Below are 10,956 nucleotides of genomic sequence, written 5' to 3' on the forward strand. Positions count from 1 at the left end.
ATATTTGCAGTGCTGGCTGCAGTGTCCTTCTTAGATTTCTTGGACAAAGTTTTATTATGTATGGCTAAAAAGTTGTGTTATGCTTTAGGGTCTAAAAAAGAAAAAAACACTTCAACATGCCATAAACTTCTGCTACTTCTGTACTCATTTCCGGATAGCTCTCTGTTCAAGGTTAGCAGTTTACCTAATGGCAATGAGTTGCATTGCTTGACACCTGGACAACGCTGAATTGTCCAGCACAAAGAAAGCATGGTACTCACATCCACATAATTTTAAGCACCTGAGCAAGAGAAATGGCCAGATCAAATTATTCCACTTACCTTTCAATGTATAAGGAATTCTAGAACAAAGCACTCTTCCCAGAACCAACCATCCAGTTCCTTTGGGGATAGGGATGTTTTTCCCTGTTTACTGAATACAGTAGGTACTCCTGCAGGTATCTGCTTGAGACAAGACCATGAGAACCAGAATTTGCTTTAGAAATTTAAGGCCACCAGGAAGCTCCTCCAGCTTACTAAATGGGCGAAGCAGGAGAAATCCAAAGGTCTGGATATACATATTAAATGCCTAAGTATTTTTTCAAAGTTTCTCCATATTGTATTTCATACATCCATTACATTCATCTATCCAGTAGACCACACACTGGTTTTGTACACAAATTTCTCATTTTATGTAAGTGGATTGCCAAATAATTTTAGTATTATCCACATGCTTAGTGTTTAACTTAAGCAAAAGTTCTTCTTTAACTTTAGCATGGCAGTTATAACTAGCTGGATTTTGCATATGGATATTCTATAAGTATTTTTCTTCAAAATGTCAAAACAAGGGACTAGAAAATATATAAAGCCTTTAATTTCTGAATGTCTCAAAGGGAAGATTCATCACTAAAACTGAAGCCCTATGTGAAGCTTGCCAGATTTAAAGGGCTTCTAGACATCTCCTATTTTACCATTCAATTAAGAAATCTAAATATGCTTCTAGAGAGGCTCCAAATACACTCGAGGTAATAGAAAATCACTTTTTTTATGGCCAGAAACTGAGGTGAGTTTACTGTCTTTCTATCACAAATGTCACTTCACTGGTATTTGTTCATCTGGTAATAGGTAACTTGGTTACAGAAAATGCATGTCAAGCTGGGAAAAACTAATTTCATTTTGATTTGTCTCAACACTGATTGTCAGAGGCATGTGGACGAGGGGTTGCACATGTGCCACTTGCAGAAGGCAACTAAGAGAAGATGGGAGAAAGCCTCATCTTAGGGGAGACTTCACCTGGCAACCCTTTCACGTCTAACACGGGACAGGCAGTCAGCAGGGGAACACCAAGGGCACTGTACCCTCCAGAGAGGTTCTCCAATCAGGTGGCAAAAGGCCACCTCCTCCAGTCTCCACTGGACTGCAGTGGAATGTTGCACTTGGTCAATGGTCTCCTGTCAGCAGGCAGACTTTGGAAGGAGCCAGGAGGCATAAAAGTAACTGCATCAGAAGCTGTGGTGCTTTTTGAGTCTCGGAGCCTTTTTTGAGCTGGGCTTTTTGAGTCTTGTTTTTTTTGCTTTGGCTCCAGCCCGCTGATGTCTGCTTCTTGCCCTGGCCCTAGCCCAAACCTGTTTTTTGTCCCTTTTGCCCTGGCCCCAGCCTGCCCTTTGGCTCTTCTGTCCTTGCTGGCCCTTGCTTATCCTCACATATGTGCCTTTCCTCTCGCTGGGCGCTTGGCAGGACACTGGCTGACCTGTGAGCCTCGTGTGTAGCCTCGTGTGTAGCCTGTGTCCTGCCCTACCTCTTTGCCTGTCCCAGCAACCACCCGTCCTGCCTCCCTGTGTCCCTGACAGATGCCATGCCCACTTCGTCCCTGCGTTCCTGCCTGAGCCACTTGCGTCCAACCCTGCCTGCCTCCTGATGCCTACATAACTTAGGTCAAATTTAAAAGGTGCTTATATAGCTTGAGTTATAAGATATCAATATAACCTGATATATCTATATAACTTGATATCAATATAACCTGAATCATAGCTTTTTATACCTATATAACCTGAATCATAACTTTTATTCCTACATAACCTGATATAAATAACTTTTTATACAATGTAATGGCTAGTATATGGTTAACTGGTTGCTTAATGCTGAGTAGAAAAAAAAAGGAAAAAAACCTCACCAGGTGGATAGCTTTAGAGATAGATAAGTATAGTACTAATGAGAAATTGGCAAATGTAAAGCCAATTAGCCAAAAAACAAAGAATTTAGACCAGTTAGGACCAGACAGACCAAGAAACACTGTAACTGCACATGCTCCGAAGAGCAAGTTGAAAAGTTCAGACGTGAATAAGGCCTTGGAAGCCTTCACCAAAGACCCCCAACGACCCCTGAACTGGGCAGGCACAAGCACAGTGCAAAAGAAGTATCTAATAACCATGAGATCATACAAGGTAAATTCCTTCTGGCATGTATATGATGATGTTATTATAGTGACACAGTAACACTCAGCAATACTTACAAGTATAAATATACCACAGCACTTGACAAAGTGAGTTAGGTGGAGATATCCCCCTCGCTACCAGTGCTGTAAAAAAACAAATACCTGCTCTACAGACATCGGTCTATGGGGATTTATTTCAGGCCTGTCTTTCAGAAAGCATTCCGATTCAGCCCGCTGCCATCCTGTCTGGGGTCCCGCACCTCCTGCCCAGTCCCCACTCACCCAGCTCATGTCCGGCCGCCTGTGGCCGCGGGAGCTGTGCCTGTGGGGCCGTGCCGGCTCCCGGACAGGTCGTGCGCATACACCCTCTGCCGCCTGGCCGCCGACTGCACGCCCTGACCCTCTGCTGGTAACACCCTCTTCTCCTCTGTGTGCGTCCTCTCTCTCTCCCTACCCATCCTTTTCCATTTTCCTTCCTCATTTTCTGTCTTTTCTAGTCCTCTTTAGTAGGGAAACCTTTTTTTTCACTACCAATAAACGGTTCTCAGATATAATGCCGTCTCATTTGAAATAATTTCATCCTAGACCATCTGTTTTAAAAGAACTCCTCGCGCTTTCCCAGAATGAAACGCAACACAAGTAGAATCTGTTCTAAATCCGTGACAGCAGGTTTTGTAAATGCTTTGTAACAAAAGGTTAACCTAAAAGAAACAGACAAGACCAACCCTCACAGGTACAGTTTCCAGAAAATTTTCCTTTTTTTTTTTTTTTTTTTTTAAAAGTATAATAAAACTTCTGGGAGCTACTGAGGTGAGATACACGTAACTTAAGTTACCATGGCAAAGGCTGTAAGCCAAAGGAAATTTTCCCCTTTGCTTGGATGTGAGAGGCTTTTACAGATGAGTTCAACTCACCTAAATTCAAACATACCATCATGACTTACACCCAAACATCAGACAGACCAGCCCCAACACTCCTAAATAACAGTCATATTTGGATCACAGTTCAGCCAACCTTTTCAGAAATCTACTTAAACAGGAGACAAACCAACGTATTTTTCCTCTCCACTAAGTACAGAAAAGCCTCAGTGACTTACTCCAACATGGATGTTACACCATGTTACACTTCAGCAAGACTACTTTTCATGGCATTAATTTTATGATTCACTGATGCTTTTATTTACTGACACCCTTTGCTATGTACAATTCACTGAACACTAAGCTGCTGGGAAAATCACAAACGGTGCCAGCCCCAGACTTTACTGCGAGACGGAAAAAGCCTGGACTGCTGTCAGTGATGCCCCTGTTCCACAAGGCTGTAGTTTTAGGTGTCATCAGACAAACCTGTTGTTAGTCATAGAATACTTTCTTGAAATATTTTCAGTCCTAAGACCCAGAATCTGAAAGAGCCATTGCATCGTACAGAGAGAGGACGATCTCCTTCACAGGCTGCAACAGGAGCATTCAATATCTTCAGGAAAAGAAATGATTCCACTGGGTGCTTTGCAATATTAATAAAAATCATTACATGTGGCTTTTAAAATATGTGAATCTACTTGGTTCACCACCCCAAACATATTCAGTTCTTTCATTTGTGTTTACTTACTGAATTCAATGAACTTGTAACTGCCTACCACCACTGTTAATTAGGAGAGAATTGGGCACTCAAGCTTATTCAGATATTCAGGTATTATTCAGTTTTCTGGTTATGCAAGAGGAAGCTTGAGAATTATTATAGCAAAAAGATTTCCCTTGTGGAAAAGTTAAGAGTTTACTATTTAAATACACTGTAGTGTTTGCATTATACTTCTGTTTCTGTCTTCACTGTAAAGCAATTCTTTGGTTTACCCACCTGCCAGGAGAAATTCCATCATAAAAAGGCTGTTTGTTATTTTGCTTGAGTTATTCATATAGTGTCACTGTTAAAATGAAAACTCAGTTCAGAGTGACTAAAAAGATTTGCTACAAAATGCCTTCTAGATGTTTTTCTACTTAGACACACAAATTGAGTAGATCTGCAAGCACAGTTTTCGTCCCATACACACAGCACCAGACCAGAAGCTTCTCCATTCAAAAGAGGATTTTTTCTGTGGAGTGGTAAGAGCACTCTGGGTTAAGTTCTGCACAGAGGCCACCCAGCACGTCTTTACCAGTCTACTTCAATAAAGCATTTTACAACAACTACATCTGTCACTACTTGTACTACTGTGCTCAAACTTCCTAGGTGGGACCTGTGTGCCAGGTGATTGTCAGGCACACAGTCCTCTCTTTCTCAGCTGCACCATGCAAGACACAACATCTAGTTTCTCTGACTATCCCTGATGGCAGTGAGGACACAAAAGCATCAGATACAGAAGCCCTAACTCCATCAGCAGCACAACAGTGGAAAATGGGAAATCACATGTTTGGTACTGGGAGCGAGACCTATTGGGTATGCAGAAACAGTGTCTGTAAACGGCTTCTTAAAGGATGGTTTGGTTCCTGTTTTCAAGTAAGTTTTAGGGTACTTTGGCAAAATCTGCAGTAAGAGTTAGGGCCAAGAGAATATTTTCCACCCAGGGAATGCAGGATGATCTGCAATACTTTTGACTTCAAAGAAAGCAAAAGATTATGGTTCACAGTATGCCCCATGTGCACTACCTTGTCCTGTGAGTTTATATAAACAAGTTAAATAGATTATTAGAAGGGGGAAATGATACTATTCAAGTATCAAATAGCATGTTCTGTGAGCTCCAACACAAACGGTGGCTCTACAGAACTGCATGGTTACATTATTTGCTTCCTAACCAAGGAGCAACATGTGCTATTACAGGACAGGAGTGTTGCACTTACATCAATGATGGGTTTGAAGTCCAAGAGTCAGGAATAGAAAGAGCAGAAGAGTGGCACAAAGAGGAAAATTCTTTTTGGTGGGGATGACTGACTTCATGGCTACCAAATTGGAGACTGCTACAAAATGTATTTATGGCAGTCATTGTAATCATTATAGTGTGTGTACCAGCTTGTATTATGATTCAATGTTATAGTTGTTGTAACACTTTGTGCTGGAAAATGAAGCATTGAGACTTGCCTAAAAGAGACACAGTCTCAAGAAAATGGGGGACTTGACAGCTGGACAGACAATAGACATTTCCAGTTATCCCTGAAGTTGCTAAATAGAGCTTAAAGACTAACTAGTAAAATAGACACAAGAATGTAAAAGTAGACAACAAAGGATGTTAAAGGTAGCTGGAACCAGTAGAGACGCAGATAATGAGAAACATAGTGGCTTTTGTAGCAAAGAAGCAACAGCGCATACCCTACAAGAAGTTCAAGGGGAGGTCATCTGCAACACTGGGGTGAGTATGACCACCAGAGAGCCCTTAGACGACCCGGTAGGACCACAAAAGGACTCCCAGGAAGAGGTGGATGCATGCAAATTAGTTCTGGGAAAATTGGTGTTGGTGTATTAGCTAGGAAGTACATTGTAATGAATATGCATGATCGTGATGGAATAAATAACTTGCCGTAAAGTTTCATAACATACGTGATTAGGGAGATATCCTCTGAGTGTGTTCAGCACACTGAGAATAAAGAACGCCTGCTTTCTAATGCCTCAAATTGGGTTAGAAAGTTTGCTTTCTAGCTGAAATCACCCCTGCTATGACCCTTGCCTAAATACAGCACACCTAGTGCCTTTGGTTGCAAGGCCAGATTACATCATCTTGTATTCCAGCGTGCCAGTGTCTACTGCAGGAAAACACTTGTCTGATGCCCTTACCTCACAAGCAAAGCGGCAAATTTGCACCGTAAAGGCAGAAAGCCCTGCGCACCCACACTCCCTCATGGCTGCACACCCAGGAGCCAGGCCGCAGCGGTCCCGCTCCAGCCCTCCATTTCCTTGCTGAGCATTAACGGGAGCAGACGGCGAGGGAAATCACTTGCACAGTTACCTGCAGCAGACAGACACCCTTCCAGAGGAGCACGCCCGACCCCCCTCCCTCCAGGGCGGGACCGGGCGAGGAGCCCCGGCCGAATGCCGGCCCTGCCCGCGGCGCCGCGCTCCCGGCCTGCCCCCGCGGCCGGGCGGGGCCCGTGGCGGCCGGGCCGGGCCCGCCCACGCCAGGGCCCGGGCAGGGCTGCCGGGGGCACGGGCGTGGATCTTCTCCTCTGGGAATTTGTCCCCCTTTTGGCTTGAGGGGAATCTTTTATGCATTGTTTATCACCCGAGGAACACGCCGGAGAGCAGGGCTTTGTTATCCTCCTTATTATCACCGCACTGACTTTGCAGTTACAGATGGATTTTAGAAGGCGTTAGGCGTGGATTTGGGCATGAAGGGTGGAAAACTGCTCGTTTCCCGTGGCTGCTTCTCCCCTGTGTGTAACAAACCTTCCCCAACCACTTCAGGCTCCCCGGACAGAGAGGGACTGGTGGTGGTGGTGTATGGGAAGGAAAAAGAACGTGGGGTTTTAAATACCAGATATAATCTACAATAAACATCACCAAAGAGAGATGGCCTTTTATGAACAAGATTGAATAGGACTATGATCAAAGAGAGCCTGTGCTGTGGCACAAAAAAATCCCCGCTTCTTCAGAGAGAGCCGCTTTTTCCTGCACCCTCCAAATCAATGGGGCAGATTTTGTATTAGACCAACAGGATCGGGGCAGTAATCATCCCCCTAAACTTTGCACTGGTGAGGCCACACCTCAAATCCTGTGTTTAGTTTGGGGTTCCCTCACAGTAAGAAAGACATTGAGGTCCTCAAGCATGTCCAGAGAAGGGAATAGAGCTAGTGAAGGGTCTGGAGCACAAGTCTGATGGACACCAGGGAGGGAGCTGGGAGGGCTCAATCTGGAGAAAAGGAGACTTGGGAGGGACAGTGTCACTCTCCACAAGAACCTGAAAGAGATTGCAGGCAGCTGGAGGTCAGTCTCATCTCCCATGTAATAAGCAATAGGACAAGAGAAAATGGCCTCAGATTCTGCTAGGGGAGGTTTAGATTGGATATTATGATTTTTTTTTTTCCACCAGAAGTGTAGTCAAGCATTGGAACAGGCTGCTCAGAGAAGTGGAGGAATCACCAGCCCTGGAGGTATTTAAAACTCATTTATAGATCTGGCTTAGGGACACAGCTTAAGGGTGGGCTGGGCAGTGCTGGGTTAACAGCTGACTCAATGATGGTAGAGGTCTTTTCCAATCTAAATGATTCTATGACTCTATGAGATTATTTTACTGCCAGACAAGCCTTCTGGCAGTAAGCTTCAGGCAAGTGAGCATCTTGGGAACAAATTTTATAACAACATCAATCTACCCTCATTGTTTTGTTCCTGATATCTTCTGACTGGCAAATACATTGATGACATTTATTTGATCAGTGTATTTCTTGTGGTTGAAGGGAGGGAGCTTCTAACAGAGATAAATATGATTTGTGTAGTTGAGGGCAATGGCAGAACACTGCACCTACCAGTTTTCAGCTGGAATGGCCCATGTTGGTCCTCAAGGTTTTAGCTTTTATTGCACTACAGTCCCCACCTTCTTCTGCCATGAAAGAAGAGGAAAACAGGAAAGGAAAACCTTCCTTTGTCTCCACATGGAAGGTTTTACCCAGGTGTGCAAGAGGCACCCGCTCCATGAGACGCTCAGTGGCCATAGTGTGATCTGCAAAGCAGATTGCTTCATGTAACCAATAAAGGGAAAACCTTAACATAAATTTTGCCTAATCAGCATTTTTCAAAGACAGTAAAGCATTCACAAAGATGGAAAATTGGCTAGCTGGATAGGAACAAATACATGTAAAAGTGAAAATATTAAATGACTCTTTAGAAATATTTTGGCAGTTAAAAAGACTGAGTCTGCAACTAATAGGATATGAAGTATTTATGTTGGTAATTATAATTTAACATCTTCAAGAAAAAACAACCCTCACATGCCAAGGCAGTGTTAGTAATGTATGGAGTTGGATTACTTTCTTTTAAAGGAAAGAGTGCTAGGAATTAATTGCTTCCAAATTAGGCCTCAAATCCATTTTTTCAGCTTGCTTTCACATTCTTGCCTTGTTTCGTTTTCTGTTTTCTCTGTGGAATACATACATTTTTGGTTGTCATGGCCATCTTCTGGTTTTTTCATTATTTTTGTAAGACCTAATATACCTCCTGCCTCCTCATTTAAATACATTATTTGAAACCAGGAACTTGAAAATTTTAAATTATTTTCAAGGTTTAATAGACTGGATCTCTGGCAGATAATCAGGTCCCTTTCATAAAAACTGTTTACAAACGGCTTTATTTATTTATTCCAGAGGTTTTGTAACTCTTTATTGTTTTATCTAAAGATAATAAAGATTGTTATTTACGTGCAAGTATTTTATACAAAGTACTTACCTTATTCCTTGTCTCAGTCATTAGTCCGCAAGTAGTAACTCCTAGAAAACAGCAGGATGAACATTTTGCCTGTGCTGAATGTAGATTATTGCTTGAGAATCCACATTTCACCCTCCTGACTCTTATGCTGTTGATTTTGCAACATGGTACCTTAACACTAGCTTTCTCACTTATTTTTGCTTTTTTTTTCTTTTAGAAAAAATACACATTAAGTACATACTGGGTGAAATAAAATATTTTATATTGTATGCATTTATAATTTGTTATGATTATAATAAATGGAGAAACAATGAATCAATTTGTTTCAAGTGCCTAAATAATACAATTATAGGCTTTTAATGAGTGAAACCTGTTATTAACATAAGCTGCCTACATATTAACGTAGGCTACATAAAAATCCCAGTCAGGCTGGAAAAAAAGAACCAAAAGTAATTTAGTTTGTACCTTAGGAAGAAAAGGTGTCCATATACAAAGAATAGAGATTTCTTTTTCCCCAGTCAAGGATGTAAGAAGTCTTATTCGGTAAAAGGAGCACTCCAAAGTATTTGCAAGGCTGGGTCTCTGTTTTTATAAAGAGTGCTATACAATATACAAGTAGAAAAGGATCCTATACAAGTGGAAGTTAAACCAAACTGCCTTTAAGATGACATAACAGCAAAATCTAAATCATTAATGCTGTGCTTGTATTTGTTGTGTTTCTGTAAAAGAAAGAATTTTAAAGGAGGCATATCAGAATAAACAATGAAAATCTCGACCTGCAGTATATTTATGTGCCTTTTTACTGTCACAACATCATTTTGCTTAATCCTGTAGTGCAAGATCAGTTCACTGATTCTCTTTGGGCTTTACTCTGCCACTATCATTCATACGGAGATGTACCTTGGGGGTTACGCCACAGGTTTCCATATGACTACTAGACTTTGCAGAAGGTTACTGCCACATAAATCAGTTTGGCAGCAATAAGTAGGTAAAGGGCACTGCAAAATTTAAAGTCACAGGGTAACATACAAAGAGCAAACATCTTAGGAAGAAAACGCTGCTTGCTTCCCTGACATTACAGTAAAGGACTACAACCTAGACCAGTATTCCCATTGGACTCAGACATAACCAACAGTAACAATGTTTTCCGTGTTCGGTGAGCTGGAGCCCTGCACACATGCAAAGGGAGATAAAAGCAGCAACTTAGAGCAGGCCAAAGATGTAGTTACAGTGGGGCAGACTGAAATGTAGCTTAGAAATGTAGAGGAATTACTGTTAAAGTCAGTGAGATGTGCAAGTAAATATATACCATACAGCCTGCATATGGTAGTGGAATTAGATACAGTGGAAAAGTGATTTGGCTAGGAGCTATAAATCAATATATAAGTAGTACGAGGGGAAGCCTGACTTTTTGAAAAACCTAACTGACAAAGAAATATGAGCGTTAGAAATGAAAACTGGACGTGGCTGCAAATTAGCTTCTAGGGTAAATGAGCACACGGTGAACTTCAGTTCATTCCTGATGTCCATGGTCAGATTAAGTCCTCTGCACTCATATAAGGAAAAAAAATATCTGAGTGAGGTTTACCTCTTGTTCATTCACACTTTTTTCCTAGGGTTACTCTTCTGAAATTAGAGAGTATGTGAGATATTATTTAAAGTCACAAATCTAGTGACATCCTAATTTATATGCAGATCCAGTTATAAATTAACTTCTTGTACCTCTGTTTGACTCCTGAGTAAATAGTGCATTACTTTAATACAAATCTCAGATGAATTACATTAAACTAGAAACAAAATAATATCAATTTAAACAGGACAAAGCCTACTTCTAAGAAAAATTGACTGCTCTTCATTAACCAAGAATCTGTCCACAAAGAAAGTGCAAAGGAAAGAATTCTTTATCATTACCCCAAAAAAGGCATAACAAAGTCTTAGATAAATTCAGCTGAGAAACTAAAACACCACTGAATTAATTTTTGTGGACTAAACCTAACACTAAACTGAAAATCATACTCATATTATTTTTGAGAAGAGATAACAAGTAGACAGAAAAAAACCATCTTGCAGTTTGGAGTGTGTCCAAATTTTTAGTGTAAATAATAGCATTTACACTATATACCAGATATATAATACCGAACTATTAGAAAATGCATGGAAAATATGATGCAAGTACATAGCTTTTTTGGCCATCGTGCTCTTCAC

This window comes from Chamaea fasciata, unplaced genomic scaffold (genome assembly GCF_029207755.1).
Source record: "Chamaea fasciata isolate MVZ Bird 193981 ecotype frontalis unplaced genomic scaffold, bChaFas1.0.hap1 SCAF_7, whole genome shotgun sequence".
NCBI lineage: Eukaryota > Metazoa > Chordata > Aves > Passeriformes > Sylviidae > Chamaea > Chamaea fasciata.